We start from the raw sequence: 23,812 nt of genomic DNA, 5'->3' as shown, positions 1-23,812 counted from the left end.
AAAAAACCAAAAAAACTTTATATGTACACCAATAAGAAGAGATGAGTAAGCTTGATTTTACTCTGAGGAACTAATTTTCTAGGGCACAGGAACCGGAGAAAGACAGAGAAGAATATAACTTTTGTTTAGTCCTGTGAGGTAACCTATTGAGATGCCACAGCCAAACATAGTTTATGTCTTAAGTTTTGTACTCCATTTAGATGTGCTATTATTGCAACTTGCTACAAAAGAGCCTGAATGGCCATTCAGACAACTACTGGAATCAAAAGATTCCTTTCTGGAGGAGTGACTATAGATTTTTATACTTATTTTTGCTTTGCTTTGGGGCATTCACCAACGACAGAAAGGTTCTCGTTTGCGTTGCCCCTCCCACCCTGGAAACTATTGAATTGTTCAGGTTTTGTACAGTGTAGAACAATCCTGCAATAATAAAACATTTCAACTCTGTGCAAAAGGTGAAGTTTTCCATTTGAAGTTTTCCTTTAACGGGAAAAAGAAAATAAAGCAAATGGACTGACAGCTTTAGAAAATTCGAACAATTCCGCTTGCCAAGGAGTGTATTTCATGCGTTTTCACTAATTTCAGATTTGCTGCGTATGTTCCACGTTAACAATGCGTGCTTTCAATTTCAAAGTTCATTTTCATGCTGCTCAAAGCAATCTTCACCTTTTAATAGGCAATTATTTTCCTAATAGCTTTGTAAAATCTTTTCTCTGAGGTGACTGAGAAACAGTTTCGAGTTATACATTATGGATGCATTGGAGACAAACAGAGCAGGTTGTGAACTGCAAATTGGTACTTGATTGGTAAAACGTCTCCCAGAAAAAAAAAAAAAAAGAAACTCTGCAAAAAGACTACTTTTCTAAGTGTCAGAAAACTTTTCTAACTGACAAAACTCACAAGAAACTCAGGTAAAGAAAAGAATTCTCTTATGGAGCAAAACAAGACTGTCTGTAATAGTTCAATAGCATACAGATACTGGAATATTGTCTCCAACTGACATTAAATCTCACTTCAAAATTCTGAATTCTTTCCATGTCTTTTCTTCCAAAACTATTTTAAGTTATTCTTCAGACTTTTCCAGGATGAAAACAAACATAAAAAATTAAGTTTTCTGATTAAATGTAGTTGGATATATTATATATGAAATTTAGTGCTTCAAGTTTTATTTATTTATTTTTATTTGGGAAAAACAAGCACTAAAAAACAGAAACAGAAGAGGTAATGGTATTCTCTGTTTTAAAAGTATCACTATACACATCATGAATACAGAGGGGAAAAAAACCTTGTTTCAGCCCTCTCATATCTTACAAAACTCCTTGCAGTAATTGTAACTTCTATATTTACATAAACAGAATGATGAAAATGCATATAACTAGATGGTAGAGATTTAGAATTATGGTATTTTAAAAATGATTTGAGTAGAATTCCATTCAAATCAGAAAAATCAGTTAATATTTGAGGAAACTAGCAAAACTTCCAAAAAAGGCTTCCTTTAATGTCAATGTTTTAAAGTTAATTTATGACAGACTGCTTAAAAGACTTGCTTAGTTATCAACTGAAGCATTTTATCCCATGAATTTCTTTAAAAAGGTGCTTTCAATATTGTCTACCACTGACTCAGTATAGAAGGTAAAATACAGAACATGACTGAGCCAATAATGCAAAGATCCTAATTAGTATCATGCTATAGGGAAACAATGAAGTGATTTTGTCCCCAATTACTGACAATTAGTCGAAGTACAACAGTTAATTTCATGGAAATAAAGCCAGCATAAAATGAAAGGACCAAACCCCATCATAATGAATGGCATTCGCCTGGATTCCTTAACTGGTTATTTCAATAATGAACTGTAAAAGTTTGAAGCAGCTTGGACAGCTTAACACATACAAAACTCAAGAGTGTGTATTTGAAATTTCTAATTTTTTTGAGCATCCATGGAAACATGTACTTTAATGTAGGAACAACTTGAAACACATACAGCTTTCAGTCCCATGAATCTAAAGATATTATCATGCCAGACTACATGTTTGCTCAACAATAAGCCTAGTATACAGTAAGCTACACAGAGACAGCTTGTAAGCTGTATATTATCTTGACACACATTCTACTGGATACGGTGAGCTGGTAATGATTACAGAAGAACAGTGTAAAAAGTTCCTACTTTCCCGGGATCCTTTATCTCTCAAACTTTTCTCTCTGCTTCCTCCTTTCACTTTTCTCATAATGTAACACCTAGGATTATGCTTGTGATCATAGATATGGTCACGCCTGGGAACTCATGTCAGTTTCATATGTGCATTCATATCACAAAGCTTAGATCTTCAGGGTCACAATGTATCACAATGTCAAACCCAACTTTAAAATGTTTTCTGGCTTTCTGCTAATGCTAGAAAGGACAGACGCCTTTGGCAAGGTAACTACCCAGGAAACCAAATAAAGACAACTTAAGGCCACACATTACTCCTGAAGCTTAACTTTAGAAAATGTTCCCTCATAAAATATCCAGTTTAAACAAGGTCAGAAAACAAAACTTAAAACATCTTGATAGATGGCTGCTTAAGGAACTATGTGTGGGTTTTCAAACTGAACGCACACAAATAAACATTTTAGATGTTTTTGGCTGCACGCAGATAACACCCTCTCTGGGGAGATGGCTAGAAACTGCTGGGCTCCTTTGTGCAGACTCCTGGAATGTGCTTGCTTTTCATTTCTGTCTTTGTGTCTGGCACACTGGCCTCACAGGCAGTGTCTTAAGCCATTCAGGGTCAGGGCAAACAGAAGAGTGCATTCATGGACAGATCAAGTTTATGTGAGAATCTGCTCCTCCACTGCCCTCCATCTCCATATGAATCGTTAATAAAATCGCAGCCTGAAAGCTCATCGCTCCAACAGTGGAGAAGTCATGCAGAGAATCCTCTGGTCAGAGGGGGGGGTGGAAGAGATTTCTTCATCTTTTTCATCCTTCGCCAGCATTCGTGGGAATTCTGCCATGTTCCTCCTTCTGCGCTAACCCTCACCCCTTCATCCCAACACTGAAATCCTCCCCTAGCAACTATCTAGCTTGCACCTGATTATGAGCGAAAGTAGAGCAGGGGAGGGCACAAAAACAAAAGAAACATTCCCCTATCCTAAGGAAACCTTCCAGAGCATCAGCTCAGCCCTTGCTGCACCATATCGCTGCGAAAACCTTCGGGTCATATCAATGCTTCGCTTTCCCCAGCTCTTGTCAAACAGCTGGGAAGACTTTCCCAATCGTTTTATCTCACCACATGAGCTAGAGAGACATGGATATCATAAAAAGGTTACATAGAACACGAAAGACAGAATCATACGCTAATTAACTTGATAGTTCCATGCAAATACTGGACAGGATCAAGCCCCAGAGTGTGTCACTGGCAATCTCACGTGTATCTTCTAACCTTGCTACCGCCTAGCTGGGGCTTATGTTTCCCTCTGCTCCTTGCAAACTGTTTTAATATTGAACGCTTTCAGAGGGATGAACTGATGAACAAAAACATGAATTACTGCCTGCCCTTTAAGGTGGGTTAAAGGGGGCGCTGGCAATGAATGAACAAATGAACACAAAAGGCACAAAAGAACAGAAGAAAACATTTAACCCGCAGAGTGGCTGTGTTACACCCTGCAGTTTATGTTTTAAACTATGTGCCACATTTATATTTACCCCTATCAGGAATACATATATAGAAGAAGAAGAAGAAAAAAGAAGAAGAAAAAGAAGGAGAAGAAGAAAGTTTTTTCAGGTAGATCCTGAAGGAAACCTATTATTAATACATTTCTGCTTGAATTTGATACTAACTTAAAAAAGTTTGAGATTTCATCTACATCCATGCTTCAGATTTGCAGATTGCCTTAGCAAGCTTTGGCCTCTTTTCATGATATAGTTATAGTTTTCATTTTAATTAGCATTCTTGACCTATTAAAACCAGGTTCCCAGCGTTATTTTACTAAATGAAATAACAGCAACATCAAAGACCTGTACCAAAGCAGCTCCAAGTTACCTTTCATCAAACTCTTCTTTCCTGCTAGCTGCCTTCCTCAAAGAACAGTGAATTCTATTTAAAGGTGATATTTCTAAATAAACCTGATTTGACAAAAATAAAACATGACCCTGTCAGCACATCTTGAAATTCTTGTAAGTTATATTTTAGAAGATGGAATTGCACACAAATTCTCTTACACACCTTCCTTAAAGAAAGAGTCAAACTAAAAGGAAAACAATGACTTTTTAACCCCACAACTAGTAAAACTATTAAGTGAATTATGTCACTCATTTAAATAAATAGCATGTCCCTTTGCTCTGTATATACAAACATCAGTCACAGTTTATTGGTCTTGCTATTGACAGTTCAAACAATTCTCTTCCAAAAAATTAAAGTGTCAGGAGTATGACAAAGTTTTCAAACACAGGAAATTTGGTTTTATGCTAAGCATCACACTACCATCTAATATAGTCTCCTTAAAAACCATTCAATTCACTTTGCAAACACAATTCTGTCATTCAGATTATTATTCAGCATTTATATAAATTATTGGAAATATTATGTAACTTATACTTCTAGTGGCCCAGAAATTCCAACAGATCTTCAAATATACACAAATGAAATTAATTTTTAAATAGATGAAAAGTCAATAAATGAATTTTAAGAACATGTGCATAAATTGTACAAACATGTTTAAGAAAAAGAACACTTTATATTAATGGGTTTAACATGAAATAGTTATATGCAACTCAATAATTTGCATTATAATAAGGACCCTGTTATTTGATTCTTTTAACCTAGGACTTTATTCTGATCCTTTACTTTTGCTAATGTTTTAGCTCAGGATTATGCCTATCAGGATGGATATTTTCTGAGAAACAAATTAATAATTTGTTTGAATACTTTAATTTTTTGATATATAAGTTTTAAAATATGACACAAAGTTCTAGAGTAGACTTGTCCATTCTTATTCTAAAGAATGTCTCATTAATTTAATGGGGGACTTTCTATTTATATTTGGATGAAAGAGGAAGCAAAGATATATCTGAATGTTGCTGGAAGATTGGGAGGAGCTGATAATTATGGAGTACCTTCTCTAGCTGACCCTGGTAAGCCACAAAGAGAGGCTCTAGGCTTTCATATTATTGTAGACTCCCATGTCACTCCAAAATGTATTATGTTGAACTTTTAGCTCCTAGTGTTCGCAAGATTAAGAAAAGAGAATCTATCGAGGTGATTAAGGTTAGTGGGGTTATAAGGAAGAGCTTCTGATTAATTGTATGAGAGTCATAAGAAAGGACATCAGAAACCTCTCTCCTTTTGTTTTCATCACATATGAGTTAAAAATAGAAAGTTGACAGTCAGAAGCCAAAGTCCTGGATCATAGACTTTCAATTTCAGAACTGAGAATTCTGCTCATCCTGTAGTATGTTGTATATCAACACAAACTGACTAACATGTTAAAATTAGCAATAAGAAAAGCAAATTGAAATGACTCAGCATTCTAAGCATATTTCTGTTTGTTTGTTTGTTTGTTTTCTTTCAGAGCTGTGCATGTGAGTAAGAATCTCCATCTAAATTGTTGCTGGTCATAGAAAGCATAATTCCCCAGTTACCTACTTTCTGGGAAGGCTGTGGATCCATCTAACCAGATTTATTGATTGCATCCCTAGACTGGAGAGCAGAATAGTTACTTTTCTATACTCGTCTATGAAAACACCTGTCTGAAAATAAAGAAACATAGAGTTCAACAAAAAAGAACTTGGATTTGAGGTTATTATACATCTAAATGCAGCTGAAATTTGCTACCAGCATGTTTTTAACTGACCACCAAACCCGGTTTCTAAAGCTGACCATGTGCAATAATCATTGACATCAAATGGCTTTTAATCAGATGAGCTGCATGGGTCTGAGGAATATCTTCTTTCACTATTTCTCTGAACTCCTTCACTTACTTTAAGTTCAAATTAACTGACCAACACAATCCATTTGGAGTCACACAACCTAAATGATTTAAAATCATCTTCTGCCTGAAAAATTTAACACTTCTCAGAACTAGAACCAGCATTATTTTGACCTGATGCAGAGATATTCCTAAGGATTTTGCTATTCATGTGGTTCCTGAAAAGTGACCTGTATGAAACATTGCAAATCATATATGATTACACACTTTATTCATTCCCTGCCTTCAAGCACCTAATGGCAAATGGTTACATGTCTTAATTGGCATCATCTCACATTCCCTTTTACTTTCCTTTTTTTACTCATCTTTCAGAAGGGTTCAATTTGGAAAAGAACTCATCTATTTAGGAGATGGATAGAAAGATAAAGGCTATAAAATGTATCATGGGAATCTTGGACTAGGACTTGGAGTTCAAATATAGGATTGTTATTTAATAGTAGAGTGTCAATGGAGAAATTGTTTCTCATCTATACTATAAGGCTAATCTTAAAGAATTATGGAGAGAATTGAGTTACTACATATCAATCGCAAGAGTCACAGGACATATTATCCATTCAGTATATATTAGTATTTCTATATCAGAAGAAATAACTATCAGTAGAGATGTTTGAAAAGGCCATATAGAAACTGAAGATTTCTGTTTCACACACACACACACACACACACACACACACACACATATATATATATTTAGAGTTACCCTCCCTAGGATATAATGCTTCTCTAAGAAGCAAAGGTTACTGAATAAAAAAATCCAAAGGCAGCGGTAGTATGTCTTGTTTCAAGTTACTAGTCAAGGGTATCCTGGGAACCATCAAAACAGTATAGACTCTTGCTGTCATTCTTGGTAGTCCACCAAACCTTCAAGGTGATGATAGCAAACATTCTGGCCACAGGACATAGAGAAATCAAGTTAGTACTGACTAGGGAGCTTTCTTCTTGCTGACTAGCTTTCATAGTAGAAGACGATATTATTCAGGCACCTGGGGAGAAAAGTCATCAACAGTCTTGCCCACATGTGAACTTTGTGAACTATAACAATTACAGATGTTGTGACAGGTATATCCATACATGCAATAATGGTACAAATGCTATAGGCATAAACAATCACTTTCTTGTATTTAAACCCCATTCCACAGTAATAAGCAAGTGCCTTGTACTGTATATCTGGCTAAGAATCCAGATTCAGGGCACTCATAGCTCCTGCAGTGAACCCATTACTACTGTGTTGTTCAATAGGCAATCCTCCAAACTGGCCTCTAAATAACTATCTCTATTCAGACAAATTAGAGCAGCTCTCAAACCCTACCACAGAAGTTTCCTTGTGCAGTGGACAGTAGGTAATGTAATAACCACCACTAGCCAAAGTGCTGAGAGCAAGTGTCTGTGGAATGCTCAGCCATAAATAGGACATCTCTAACATACCTCCTGCTGCCAACACTCGGATACCTTTGAGGAAGTAGGTAAGGCGGTAAGGAAAAATTGAGGGAGCCAGAAGAAGAAGACTATGCTGGAAAAAGTGTCTTCTAGATATTACAGGACCATTGCACTCATTAATTTACAAGTTGCTGTGGTTGCCTGTCTAAGACCTGAAAAGGATCATGCCACTTGTCAACACTCCGGCATGCAGGGGTTCAGGGCTTCATCATGTCCTACCCTCACGAGGAGCTATGGAAAATCAACTGTTTCTATGGGGTGGAAACATAGTCATCTGTAATGGGTGGTCTCTGGTGGGTGAAGCAAGCTCCACTGAATACATGGGCAACACATATTAGACTGCACAGGTATATAAGTTTACAGAAGAAGAAGAAGACCTTAAGACAAAACAGGGTAGGAAGGTGGAGGTGGGTTTTAGAGGAATTAGAGGAAGTAATGTGGTGAATATGGTAAAAATACATTACATGCATTTAATAAATTCCTCAAAGTGTTTATATATATACATATATGTATATACACACATCTATATATGCATACACATGCACACACAGACACATCAGAAACAACACACGTATATGCATATATTAGATTCAATATATATATATGATATATATTAGATACAATACATGTGAAAAGACCTCCTTAAAATATAAGAAATTTTGACTTGTATAGCAAAAATATAGATATGTTTTTTTCTTCAAATAGTTTAAATTTAACCATCTAAATAAGTCAGTGTGTTTAAGGTATCACTTTAGAAATGTGGCTGCATGTATAATGGTTGGTGCCATAGACTCTGAATCCAGCAAACCAGAGATGTTTCTCAAACAGTGCTCTATTTCTGACACCTTTTTTGATGAACCAACATGGTAGTGAGAAACAGTGTTATTATTTCTGTAAAATCAAAGTTTATTACAGGTTACAGGTTATGCAAACTCGGTTTATTTGAGTCATAGGGACTATGAATGCATCAGAATTGTTTGTCAAAAATGTATTACATCAACTCATTCTAAGCAAAGTTTTGAAACTACTCGATGATTCCACGGACACCCACGTATGTGTGTATAATGATATAGATAGATAGATAGATAGATAGATAGATAGATAGATAGAAATGTATATATAATTATATAGATAGATGATAGGTTACTTAGAACACATTACCATATGTAGTTGAAGTATATATAACCAATTGAAGTAGAATTTGAAAAGTGAAGAATTTAGATCTCTTATGAATCTAGATCACAGCCTACTACCTTTTCACAACAAAATGGTGGCTTCTCTAAAATCTTAAATTTCACTACTATAATTTGTAAGTCAAGTATAATTGAGATGTTGTTACATTGTGAGATTCAGGCCACAATTTCTACTCATCAGAAATATGCTCACCGTAATCATTTCATGAAAAAAAAATTAAAATCAAATGTAGTTGTTCTTTACTCCTTTCTTAAAGGACACCTTCACTTTGCTCTCTTTCTTTGCCCTGTAACTGAACATGAAAACCTGGTGGGCATCCACACCTACAGTTTCTTCCACTTTCAGTGTTCTTCCATAAATTCTGTCAGTTCGTGTCTGTTTGTTTGATATCTACCATCATCACCTTACTAGTGAAATCATGTCTTCCAAGCAAACATTTTGTGTGTGTTTTAAATAAAAACAACCAATAAGTTACAAGATACATTTTCATAGCTCTGCATTCTATGCAAAATTAATATTTATAGACATATGTTGTTCTGATTATCTCATATTAAAAGGGGGAAGTGATCAAAGCCCCATGTTCTTTATAGCAGACTTATTTTATTATATGATGTAGTTTAAAAAATTGTTGCTTGGTAATGGAAATATAAATTTTGTACTATATTTTTAAATATGAAAAACTGGTACATAAAATGTATGAAAGGGCTAAGCTTCTTGGAAATTTACATAAAATTTGGTAATAACTATAATAATACATGTGGTTAGTAATACCATGATGATACACTTAGGGGAGTTATTACCATTTGAAAATTCCCTAAGAAAATAAAGTACAGACTATAATAACAATAGTAAGTAACCAAATGATACTGCTAAACTTTCCAAAAGCCTGAGTCAAAGGCATCGTTTGCTTTATATTCAGGTTTATTTCATGCTGACTCCCCAGGTGTGCATTCATGTCCTCCTTCTGTGTGCACCACATGCACATAGCCCAAGACAGGAACGAGGTCAAGGGACAAATCACATCATTTTATCTGAAGACTGATGTTGAGGATCCTTAAGCAACATTTTCCTACAACAGCGAACTTTTCTTGGGACCTTAACAGATCACATACTGCTTAAGGATACAATTGACTTGTTTTTTGGAAATAAGTTAAACCATCATAGCCCCCATGTCTCACATACCTATTAAAGTAACCTAGGTGATCCCCAAACAGCCAGTCAGTCAAGAGAAACAAGCTTCATGCCTGATCCGCTTATAAACGCATCCTGAGCACATAGCCAGGCTTGCAAAGGACTTCCAATGTGCATCTTATTAACAGAGTTCAAGGAAAGCAATCAATGGATGGAAGAGCTTCTTTTCTAAAATGTATGTTTTAAAAATGTTTGTTTCCTCTGTATATGAAGCATTGCAAAAATAAATGCTCCTTGCACAATTCAGAGTTTTGCTTATTTGTGATGATGTGGACAGTGGGGGCTTTGGTAAGCTTTGTTGAAACAGACACAGTGGCTCTTAGAGTTCAGAGATAAGAGGTCAGATTCCTGTGTGGAGAATTATAAAAGCATGAGCTTCCTGCAAGCAGCCAGGCTTACACATCCTCACCAGCACAACAAAGAGCCAGCTGCCCACCCTCAGAAGCTCCACAGGAGACCTAGAGATATGACCCATACTGAAGTGGAAGTGCCTCTTCCTCACATGCTGGCTTAGCACACCCACACTGATATCTTAGAGGAACGGCATACATCTAAGAGGCTTAGGGAAACGAACCCACAAAATCTGCACAAGAATTTTATTTTCAAACAGAATAGTTTAGGAAGTGTTGAGGCAATATCAAAATTCCTCCTTCAAGCTCATATAGGACCCTCAGAGAAAAACCTTCCCTGGCTCATTCACTCAATCCACAGAGGACCAGGTAATATGTAAAGACCCAGTGGTTATAAGCTTAGGTGACAAAGTCTCAGAAAATTGGAGAATTTAACTCTGTCATTGATACAGCCATTGTATCAGTTCCTAGATGTTCAAAACAAAGGTATTGATCTATCACATTTATTGCCTTATTCCTTGAAATTTTGTTTTGATATGAGTCTTTACTTTTCACATTTTGTGCATACCACTTCTTTCTTTTATGTCTTTACCTTCCAAGATTTGCAATGCAGAAATTAAAGCACAGATCTGCCCCCAGTTTACATGGTGACTCTGAGGCCAGAAGTACAAACATTCTGGGGTTTGCAGCATAGCTCTGCAGATAAGGGAGCTTTCTCCTAAGTCCGGCAACCTGTTACCAGTCTCTTCAGTGAACCAGGTAAAAGAAAAAGAGACTCCTTCAGACTGTCCTCTGGTCTCTACATGCAGGCTATGATATGTACACCCCCTCACAGAAATAAATATATGTAAAATAAATCTCAAAATACAAAGTCCCTTTCTGTAAGCCAAGTGTTCATATTTAGTTCATTATTCAGCATTCCTCTTTAAAGTTGGTTCTTTAATGATGCACCTCAAAGATGTGTCAAACAAGTGTCTGATATTACAAAGCATGCCGTAAATCTCTAGCTACCATTTTTCTATCCATCTACCTATCCACTCAGCATAGTTAAGTATATTAAAAACAGTTTAAAGTTAAAGGAATATTTGAAAGTATGAATTCTATTTGAAATTTCATTTGGTGATTGTAAGCAAAATGTTGTCATGGTACACAGATAGTAGTGATGAGAAAAGAAGAGTGAAAAATGGAGGGAGAGAGAGAAGGAAAAGAAACATACCATTCAATTATCAACAAAAGCAAATAGGCTGCTATGATCAAGTACAGAGCATCAAATATCACAGGTGAGTTTAAAAGAAAAAGAATATTACAGAGAATAAAGAATAAAATGACCTCACATGACAAAGAAAAAAAAAAAAACTTGTGTGGCAGGATATTTGGTCACACTATGAAACCTGAGACAGCGTTATCTACTGGAAATACATGGTTTTAGTTGTAGTGTGGCTAAGGCTTAGCACATACCTTTAAGAGCTTTCTGCTTCTAAACAGGATTAAGTAAATTCAAACATAGGTTGAGGTGGAACAAGTAACCAGTTGGCAAGAAGTGAATATAGGATTATTAAGAAAAAAGCACAGTGAGGAGGAGGAAGGCAGGAGGATAGAGACTCACAGAAAGAGAAGGAAGGGACACTGAGTTTGATGGAGGTTGTTTAGCAGAAGCATGGGAGAGGAGACTCCTTCTGGAAGCCAGCTCAGGAGGAAGGTCAGCTAGGTGATTTCTCTGCCTCTCTGAGCTAGCAGGCTTTCACCCCAGCATCTGGCTCCAGAGTCTTTATTGATAGAATTGAAAGATTAAGATTTTATCAAAAACAGCATTTTACAGAACTTTGAACCCCAAAATACACTTAATCCTAAAAAAATGCCAAATAGAACCAAGCTGGATAGTGAAATGGCTTCATTACTATAAACAGTTTTACTGTGCCAGAGTTAAAAACTTTCCTTTGTATTTAGGCCAAAAAAAGGGAAATGTTGCGAGATATTTAATCACAAACATGCCAAAAATTGCCTGAAACAGTTAGGAGTATGACAAACCCAGCATAGAAGGCAAACTAATTTTAAAACATTACTGATAACTTTTGATTATCATAAGACCATAGACAAGGCAATAGTAAATGTGATAGTAAATGTCGCTGACTACATTTTAAAAGAACACAGAATTATTTTAGCAATTGAATGATTGCTCACTTTAGCTAGTTAATAGCCTGAACCAACTTTTTTGTGTATGTTGTTGTTTCAACTGCATTAGCTCAAATATTTTCTAACCTAAGAATTAGAAATCCAACTATTCTCATGCTTACAGATGAGTGTATCAAGACTACGAAGGACTAAGTACCTTTTCAAGGTGGTGAATATAGTCTGTGCTTGAGAATAATCTACCTGCAAACATAGAATTTTTTCTTTTCTTTTCTTTTCTTTTCTTTCTTCCTTCCTTCCTTTTTTCTTTCTTTCTTTTTTCTTTCTGTGTTGTCTTTTCTCTTTGTCTTTTATTTTTTCACAGTTTATTCATTATATATATTTCAATTGAATCCCTTTCCCTCAACTCCCCTCAGTCCCACTCTTCCTCCCTCTTTCCCTCATCCCCTTCCCCCAGTTCACTGAAAGGGGGAGTTCTTCACCATTGCCATCTGCCCATACCATGTTAACTCTCATCAGGACTGCCTGGATCCTCTTCCTCTGCGGCCTGGCAAGACTGCATCATCAGAGGTGAGTGAACAAAAAGCAGTCAATGGAGTTAATGATAGAGGCAGCCCCTGCTCCCCTCACTCAGAGATCCACAGAAGACTGATCTGCCAGTTGGCCACATCTGAGCAGGGGGTCTAGGTCTTCTCCATGCATGGTCCTCAGTTGTTGCATCAGTCTCTGCAGGACCCCGTGGCTCCTTTAGCTTTCTTGGTCTCCTTATGGGACTCCTGTCCCCTCCATGTCCCTCTATCTACCCCCAACTTTGAGCAGAGTGTAGGGAGTCCTATTGGATACCAGATTCCTAAACACTATCTCATATTTCCATCTTTGCTTGAAGATGGGAGCACTCAGAAAATGGGCATAGTTGCAAGAAATACTAATGTTTACCATTTTCTTTAAAGGTTTTCCTCCAGAGACTGAGGGTTTTATTGCTGCATGCAATGAAAGACTGATTAAAATCTAAAATACTTCTTTTGGAGAGAAACACTCTGTCTTGCTTTTCAGATTAATTGAATTTAAAAGATTGTTTTAAACATACATTGTATAAGCAAATGAAATTCTATGATCTTCTAAGCTATACCTTATCACATAGACAGAATAATAAATTCAAATATGTATCAGAGTCCACATTTCAACTCAGTAAGAGATATCTAGATAGTACTGTACCTTCCATTACTCACACTTTACATGTGTTTACACAAACACTGCCAAGAGATAACATTCTTTTTTTTTTTTTTTTTTTTTTTTTTCAATGCAGTTTATTCAGGAACATTGAACAATCCTCGGACCCCGGGGAAAGCCAGCCCACAGCTTAAATAGCCTCTGGGTAGCCAACCCAGGCGTGCCACGGGGGCAATGCAGATAGGTCCACATACATGGAAGCAAGCCAGATCCTCAGCCTTAGCCAAATGTGGAATTGTTCATGACAGAGAGCACTCACCATCGGGAAGGTGGAAGGCGGAAACCAGCTCCATCTTTAAGGCATAGCATTCCGCAGCTCTCTACAGTTCCCCCTTTTTGTTTTAGACGCATCAGGCAAGAGTAGAGGTCTGATCTCTGATATTAGAAATAAATTGGGACTTTGTACAGATGTTCATTTAGGTGTCATCCACCCAAAGAGCATCAAAAGGTGGAAATCAAATCTTAACCATGGAAAGAATACTTTTATTACAAAGATAGAACTTTCAAATTTATTACAGAGCTGGAATATATTTATGTTATAGTAATTTGGTCATGCATAAAAAGAGTGTCACATTCAGTGGCTCACATTACTTTAATTAAAAACCCAATTTAAATTAGGGTCACTTAAGTTTGAAGAAAGGCATAGAAAAAGTTATCACAGGAGAAAATTTATAGTCTTGATATTGCCACTAACAGGAACCCTGCATAATATAAAGATTGGTTTATTTCCATTCCAGAAAGCAATCAATACAAACTAAATGTGAGGTGCATAATACTTTTATTAGAAGGAGGGAACTGTATTAACCATTCATAAAATTCCCTTCCCATTGAACAATTTCCACAAGCCTAGGAAATTATCTCACATAAATCAATGCACACAGCAACAGAACATATTTTTACTAAAACTGCATTGGTGAGATTATATTTTACCAGCAATCAAAGTAAATACCTTAGACATACATTCATAAGAGATGCTCACTGAAGCAATTAGACTGGTGTGCAGTCAGAATGTGGTCCCCTAACGGGAGAACAAGTCCAGAGAAGAGAAAGGGAAATTGGAATTTGATTTGACTCATGCCATATCAATAGAAGTTAGTCCTTACATAGATCCTTAAGAGTAAAATCCCATACTACAATGCATAAAACTAAAGAAGCCAAGGAGGGCCCAAGAAAAGATGCTTGAATCTCTCTCAGAAGAGAAAGTGAAATAGACATCTGAAGTAGAGAAAAGCAGGGAAGTAGGTGGGGTTCAGGTGTCAGGAGAGCTAGGGTGGGGGTGGGCAGAAAAGACCTGGAGAGAAATCAGAAATGGATGGGGGAGGGCATCTCCAGGATGGGCGAAACTACCAGGAGCCTATGGGATGACCTTACCTGAGACTTCTGATGGGGGTCATGTTAGGGAGCCTGAAGTCGCTACCTCCTGTAGCCTGGTGGAATTTCCAGTGGAGGGAAGGGGGCACCAATGAACCCATAAAACCTTCAACCCAAAATTTATCTTGCCTACAAGGATTGTAGGGATAAAGATAGAGCAGAGCTCGAGGGAATGGAAAACCAGTGACTGACCTAACTTGGGACCCACCCCAAGGCAGAGAGCCATTCACAGTTGCTATTAATGATACTCTGTTATGCTTGCAGACAGGAGCCTAGCAAAGCTGTCTTCTGAGAGGCTTCATGCAGCAGCTTATGGAAACAGATGCAGAGGTCTACAGCCAAACAATAGGCAGAGCTTGGAGAGTTCTGTGGAAGAGTAGGAGGAAGGAGTGAGGGACCGATAGAGGTCAAGGACACCTCAAGACGACCTACAGAGTCAACTAACCTGGGCCCATAGGGTCTCGTAGAGACCGAATCACCAACCAAAGAGCATGCATGAGCTGGATCTAGACGCCTTACACATATGGAGCAGATGTGCAGAGTGGTCAACTTGTGGGAACAAGGTCAATAATAGGAGTAGTGTCTCAATCCTGCTGCACCCTGAAGTGCCAGGGTGGGTTTTTACCTCTTGGCGGCCTCCCCTTCTCTGAGAAGAAGAAGAAAGGAAATGGGGGAGGGAGGATTGAGGGTAAGACTGGAAGGAGAGAAGGGAGGGGGCTGGGATCAAGCTGTAAAGAAATTCAATTAATTCAATTTAAAAAAATAATTAATTAAAGGGAAAATTGTATGAAAAACTACAACTACCAAAAAAAAAAGCCAAAAGTTTTTGCACTAGGGTTGATGTTGTTTTAACAGTTTCCTAAGGAATTCATTAATTATTTGATATCCATAGCAACATTTAGAATTGCAAAGGTCAGAAAATCTTGTCCCGAGCTTATAATGTGGAAAAAAATCCCACGAACCTCTGATGACCCTAACTCCAGTGCAAAGCTACGAACGAAGAGAGCAGTCTGTGTGATCCCAAGTGTTCTTTCTGTTTTCAGCTCCTTCCCAATAGTTGACCATCTCAGCCACATAGTATAAGGTCAAAATGAAGAGTTAGTCTTAGAAAGTTCTATTCAACCTTTTCACTCTATGATATGTAATTTTAAAGATGTTGTTTTCTAGAAACCATGGTGAGTCCAAGTGAGTTCAAAGAAGTCTATAGGTTTAACAGTGAAAACAAAATATAAAACAACTAAATATATTTAGTATTGCCAATAATTAAAAATTCCATCCTGACATAGTTATAATATGGTTAGTTATTATATTATGTTTCAGTGGATCCATATAACAATTAATTTGCTTTAGGAAATGACAAGAAATCTTTCACGCAATTGATCCGCAGTCAGGTCAACTCCAATTTCAACAAACACTGACCCTCCAGATACCCACACCCTGCCACCTGGCATGATCTGTGTAGAACCCTCCCACGCAATGACCTCACAGGTCAGTTCCACACAACACACTTGGAGAGCCTTTTGCATACTCATAGCAACTTCACTAGCCACAGGAAGGAGAGGTCTGTGAAAGTGGGTATTTGTTGTTTCCAAAACTGGTTTTGAATACTTGTAATTCTCTTTTCTTCCTTTTTTTTGTTTGTTTGTTTGTTTTTTTGTTTGGCCTTGTTGCTGGTTTGTTTGCTTGCTTTTGATGTTTATTTGTTTGCGTTTTGAAACAGGGTTTCTTTGTGTAACAGCCATGGCTATCCTGGAACTGGCTATGTAAACAAGGCTAGCATAGACCTCAGAGAGCTTAGCCTGCCCCTGCCTCCTGAGTGCTGAATCAAAGGTGTGTGTCATCACAGCTGGCTTAATTGGTATTTCTAAAGTGCATTTCATGCTATTTTCCTTCTTTCCAAATTTCATTCAAGTGCAGAACACTGATCAACTTTTCACTAGGAGGAACCAATCATACTATTGCAACTTATTTTTTAAATCTACTAATATGCCTCTCCAGTGTTTGCAGAACAATACTCTGAAAAAAGGGGTGGACACTTAAAACTAACTTTCTGTCTCCAGAGTCAATGTATACAGAATTTTCTAGTTGAATGACTGTAAAGGAAGAATGGAATTAACAATTCTTCATGTTTGCTTTCCTTTTTTAAATAAAATACATTGGATGTGCATTAGAAGAAGTTTATAAAATTCACATTGTATAAACATTTTCTTTCTGTCCTTTTGCATGTGTGTATGGTGCACTTTCATTGGTGTATGCATGTTTACACACGTTTGGGCAAATGTATGTGGGTATGCATACACAAGTGTCTTTGTACATGTGGTTTGTTTATTGAGGCAAAGCCTCTCAGTGCATCCCGAGCTGGTCAATCCTCATTCTAGCTAGCCAGCTTTACCAGGGAATTCCTTGTAACTCCTTGCTCAGTGTCAGAATTACAGGTTCCTGATACAACTATGGGGCTTTTATCTGAGTTTGGATACTCATTTCTCATGTTTGTAGGCCAAGCAATTTATCACAAAGCCATGCCCCAAACATAAAACATAATTTTAATGTTCAAAAATATACAGAAACAAGCAACAATTTTATGTAAATCTCAGCTTCACGTGTGGCAAGCACTCAAGCCAGAACATAAGAAAATCCATCCAAAATTCCACTACATGTTTTCACAGCATGTAGATAGTGCTCTAATGAATTTCATCTTTATGAAAAAAATCCATCCCATTTAATGTTTTTCAAAAATTTGTTTCCTAAAAGAATGCATTTGTTACTGGGATTGCGATTTAACAGTGAGAGCAAAACTGTCTACCATGAAAATACATTTTATAACATTTTATTCCTAGAAATACCATTTCTTTTCAATAGCAGGTTCTGGAATGATGTGTTTATGTTAATTTTAAAATGATTATATTTTAAAAACAGAAAGTTTTATTTTTTAATATTAATTTTTTATACATATATTTGTGTGTGTGTGTGTGTGTGTGTGTGTATGCTACATGGATATGTATGGCAATGATGCCAAAGAGGGCATCAGATCTCTTGGGAGTTATGAGCCGCTGATGTGGATTTTGGAAAGCAAATGTGGATCCTTTGGAAAAGCAACACGTGTTTTTAAACAATGAGACATTCACAGAACTTTGGACCCCACTTGCTAAGACAGCAATTAGTTGTACTTCGGCAGGACCCTCATTTTAAGCCTCACAGCTCTGGCCTAAAATTGTATGTTCTTTTTCAAATAGTGGTGAGATTTTGACAAGCTTCTCAACATTCCCAGCAACTGGCCCAGCGATGCGATAGTCATGTTAAAGCCCAGGACGAAATAACACGTCTGACAAAATGGATAACCTGTGACAAAATAACTCACTGGGAAATGTCACAATGTGCTTATGAATCACCCATCATCAAACATGCTTGGTCCCTAGGAGGCTAGCAGTATCACTACAAGAACACTCTTGACCAAACATAATTAGAGTTCTCTGGAATCAGCCCTCAGACTGTCACAATTAAAAGCAAAAGATTCGTATTAGCTAAGTAAACATCACAAAACGGCCTTTTCAGTAGATATTTATAGACATATCATATAGAAACAAGGGACTAGGGAAACTTTCACACTAACTGAGAAACATGGGATGAACATAGATTTGCAACAATGGGGCAACACATGACTGACAGCTCATATTCCGATCACCAAGGAGATGGGGGTGGGGGGACAATTTATGGCCTCTTTTTCATGGGTAGAGAAAGTTCCCAAGGGAGAGAGGGCATTGGTCTCTGACAGGACTAAAGACAAAATCCACAAATCCAGCCGCACTTCATCCATCTTCAAGATGTCAGGAAGGGGGATCGCTGCCACTTGCAATCATGTAATTTAGGGGTATATGCCTGGCCAGAGAAGCAAAGGTATGCACAAATAGCCCCAGAACACAAGAGGAGTAAAGAATTGTTTCTCAGGGGTGCTACAAAGACACAAAGAATTCTCCCATTCTCCTCCTCTCTCCCTTTCTCTGTTACCCTCTCCCTCTTATACATGCAAGCCTGATTTAATATTAAATATTTTTAGTACAGTTTAACAGTCCAGTTCACTCTTGAAAGAGCCAACCTATTGCATATTCTATAGAATGAAGGTAGCTTTGCACATACTTTCCAGTTTGATTGAGAAAAAATACTGACCACATCAGCATTATTAAGCTGTGAGTGTTGATTTATCATAAAGCAATGTAATACAGAGTAATCTAGGAAATATATTTATATTTCTTTATCCTCAAGTGTTTGCCTAGTCTAGTAGATTTGCCAGAAAAAAAAACATTCAGAAATTATAGTTATTTCTAACATCTTATTTTAAAAAATAGACACAACAATATATGGTCCTGATTAATTTAATAATCAGTCCCACATGCATTCAAGCCTACAAATGCTGCAGCAGAATTTTTATGGAGGGTTTTTTCTTAAGAAGAAAGCTACGAAGTCTTTTTAAATCGCATCTAAAAGCAAATATCTTTAAAAGTATATTTTCTTCTTCAAATATTGTCAAAATCTAGTAGTTGGTTACTTATTGCTTCTTGAAAAATTCCTTCCTGACAAAATCTACTAAGTTCAGTGATAATCCTTTTATATTCTGAACACTTAGGAAGGAGGCTAGTTGTCATAGTGAGCACACGCCAACCTTCCGAACACCTTTTACCTAGCTTCCTGGTTTATGAAGGACGGCACTCACTGCAGCAGCAGCTCTGGTCACTTAAGGTGAGTAGCTATGGCACCTGGCCTGTACTTCCAGAGTAGACATTCCTGTGCCAATTCAGAGAATTCCTCAGTGACATGCTCTCAGATCTGAAACTGTATTGGTAGGAGACAGAAATGTGGTAATCTTATTATAAGGTTTATCAGTATGCGTAATAGATTTGATTTAATTACTGACTACACACATGAAGAAGGTTGCCGATTCCCTTGTTTATTGTTTCCATTGTGGAAAGCCAACTCTTTGCCTACATAAATACCTCAGAAGCAATAGGATCACTTTTAGGAAAATGAGATTTGTTCTTTTTTGGTTCTATAATTTCACACTACAGGTTCCTGACATTCAAAGACAATCAAATCAACAAGACAAGGCCATCTGCAGATGAAAACCTTCAAGAGGAGAGTAACTGTTAAATGTATTAGTTTAGCCCTCTGCACAGCATTTTCCCTTGTCGTCATGCTAACAACTCAGGGGCATATCTATCCCATAATTTCAGAAATGTAATCCTTCAGGCAAGAATAAGATAGAAAGCAAATGAAGTTTAAAATACAGAAAATTGATTAGAAACAGAATTGAATTAACACCTAGAAATTAGATTGCATATTTAATTATTTCATTTAGTTTTAATTTTCCTTCAATTAACTTTGGAATCTTTGTAATAAATGAAGTCAAATCATAAAGGGGAAATTTAAGTTTTCACTGTTTTTATAAAAATGAGGCTGCTGCATAAACTAAAAAGGTGAAAAAATCTGATAAACTAATATATTCTTAGGCAATATGCTTGAAGCTTGAAGAAGACTCAGTTAAATGACTGTTTTTTTTTACTAGCTTTCTACAATTTTTAGTGTAAAGCAAATGCCAAATTTCTACAAAGAGTGTTTTAGCCAGAAATACATTTAGAAAGTCAATATCAATTGAAATTTAAAATGATACTGTAAATGTTATGATCATTCAGGCACCTACAACTCACTATTCACACATTTATACTAAAAATTTAACTAGAAAGTTTTAAATATATACGGCTAAAAACAATATAAATATAAATGGTGTTAGGGAAAATATAGAAAATAGATTGATACAATAGAATTATAGCTAAAGAATGGTGTTTGACAGTTATCTCCAAAAAGACTCTTTCTAGGTCATTCATGATTATTATGGGAAATGCGCTATCATCTGAGGTTAAATGAGAACAAGATTTTGGCTATCTAAAGAGAAAACATGGATAATTAATTCTTTTGCTTGTTTATCCAGGACCAAAACCGAACTAAAGATTGGAAGCGATAAATGAAGTGGGTTTCTTTTAAACACACCATATGTGTGTCTGGTGGGGATGTGATGTGGGGAGAAGTGGGAGGACAGGAAGACAGAAGGCTTGCAGAGAGAAAAGAGAAACCACTGCCTGGGGCATTTCTGAGACTGGCCCAGGACCTATGACAAGATTGGCTCCTGGGAAGATATGGGCGTGGCCCTAGCAGAGACCCCCCTACTAGTGGGGGGACATGGAGACTGAAGAGACTACTCTCTAACCAGACAGAACTCCCAGTGGAGGAAGGGAAATGCCAACCCACCCACAAAATCTTCAACTCAAAATTTACCCTGCCTACAAGATACGAAGGGATAAAGATAGAGCAGAGATTGGGAGAACGTCCAATACCTGACCACACCATGGGAGAGAGCCAACCCCTGACACTATTAATGACACTCTGCTATACCTGGTGGGGGGGAGGCTAGCATAGCTGTCCTCTGAGAGGCAATGGATGGAAACAGATTGTGAGACTCACAGCCAAACTTTGAGCAGAGAGTAGAAAGCCTTGTGGAAGAGTGGGGAAAAGGATAGAAGGACCCATGGGAACAGGATTTCCACGAGAAGACCAACAATTCCAACTAACCTGGGCTCAGTGGAACTTGCAGAGACTGAGACACCAACCAAGGTGTCTCATGTATTGACCTAGGCCCCTTACACATATGTACCTCATAAACAACTTGGTCTTCATGTGGGTTCTCTAGTAGGGAAGTGGGGGATGTCTCTTACAGACTCTCTTACCTGCTTTTTGATCACTTTTCCTGGTGGGGCTGCCTTACTAGGACACCGTGGTAGAGGATACACTCAGTCCTGATACAACTTGATGTGCTGGGATGGGCAGGTGGAGGGGTACTCCCCTTTTCTGAGGGGGGGTGAATACAGGGAAGAAGGAAGGAGGGCGGGACTGGGAGAAGGGGAGGAGGCTGCAATCCAGATGTAAGTTGAATAAATAAATAGTAAAAGAGAGATAGATAGATAGATAGATAGATAGATAGATAGATAGATAGATAGAGAGGCTTATGACTATTCTGAATGCACACAGGTAAGTAAACCTACTTTAAGATTCATGTTAAGGATCAAAGCTCATTGTTAGCCTCTCAAGGCCCTCTTTCGTCAAACGCCTATTAGACCATCAATTCTCTAATTATTCTATTGCATTAGCATTAGGGCTTTGGCATTTAGTAATTATCCACTAAAAATAAAATATACTAGACAACATTTCCACTACTACTAGCCAGTAACTAATAAGGTAGTTAGCTCTTTATCATTCTTTTCCCATCCCACAATTATGAGAGGTTTAACGTGGTTCTGTCATTAACAGTTTGACAAATGTGACAATTTTTTCATTAAGATAGCTCTTAATACAAAGGGGAAACAATATCCTGACTAGACAACCCATGTCAGCAAATATAAACAACAGTACCTGGAACAGGTTACCATTTTTGAGTTGTTGGCCAGTAGGTTCACACAGACCCCCAGGCCTTATAGGTTATAGTAAATATGACTTGCTATTCTTTATGATTTGATGGGATCTTATTGCTGAAGATGCAACATATTTGAGTTCCAGAATGTGGAGACACCAATATAATATTCCCCTGGAAGTTTCAAACCTCTAATTAGTTTTTATGTATCAAGAAGGTGCTATACAGCCTTGCTGGAAGAGAATCATACTCTTCAGTCTCATCAAGCTACAACAGTGTCTGGATTACGTAGATTCTAATGTAGATCAGCAGAGAAACAAAGTCATGCCATGCCAGGTTGACATACATTTAAAGTATAACAGTGTCTGATAGTATATAACATTTAAAGTATAACAGTGTCTGATAGTATATGACCAATTTTAGGGACAATAATGGCATGGATGTTATGAGGGTAACCATCCACCTTTTGATTGAATCTAGAGATCATTCCATGACATGGAACTCACACCTGGTACTCCTATGGAGGGCCAAGAACCTATAGTCCTTTGGCATTAGAGAGTGGATTTCTTTCTTGAACTAGTCACAAAAAAACAACCAAACCCATACAGCAATTAAATGACCTTACCTGAGTAATTTCTATGTGTAATTCTAATAAATTCTGTATAAATTTGAATTCAAAGATGCTACTAGACATTCTGTGATCATCTACCACATGGAAAAGCAAACATAGGAAAGGAGGTGTCCATGCGGACCAAAAAGCAGAGAATGAAAGGCAAAGTCAGGCTTGCTTCACAGTATTTCCCCTGTCTCCTAAGCTACAGGTTTCTTACAGCATATGATGAGCAACTTAGAAGGCTTTTTTACTAGAGTAATAATTTTTGTTCCTTGAAGAAAAGGGATCCCAAATACTGTTTCTGGTAGGATTTACTATGCTGGTCTAGAGCATGGTGTATGTTTTTAAAGGAGGGAACTCTGAATTCACTACCCAGATATCCTGAGGCCTCTTTATTCTGTAAAATATCATGCTTCTAGTGTATTTCTATTTGTTGTAATCAAAGTAGCTGAAACTCAAAGGACAATTTGTCTGGCATGAAAGAAAGCCTGTATTATACAGTTTAGACAATAGATGTGTAAACACCCAACCAAGAGCAAAGACGCAATGCAGACATTTTAGCTTCTCCCTTCAGTGATCATCAGACTACTGGAAAGATGAGCTCTGAATTCCCCTAGGATTTTCGTGGTGTGAACTGGAAAGGTTAGGGCTCCAGTGTAGGCTTGATGGGAACTTGTTTCCTCCAGAGAGATTTTACATGGTAATGATACATTTTAGGACAGACCAGGAAGGAAAATGATAGGCAGAATCACAGCTTCACAGCTTGGCCAGGACTGCTTAGTTACACTAATCATTCATTCGTTCATTCATTCATGCATTCATTCATCCATTCTTCTATTTTTCTTTTATTGAAAATATATTTTTCCATACAACAT

Source organism: Meriones unguiculatus, chromosome 17 (assembly GCF_030254825.1).
Source record: "Meriones unguiculatus strain TT.TT164.6M chromosome 17, Bangor_MerUng_6.1, whole genome shotgun sequence".
Lineage (NCBI taxonomy): Eukaryota > Metazoa > Chordata > Mammalia > Rodentia > Muridae > Meriones > Meriones unguiculatus.
Note: the sequence above shows the minus strand (reverse complement) of the source record.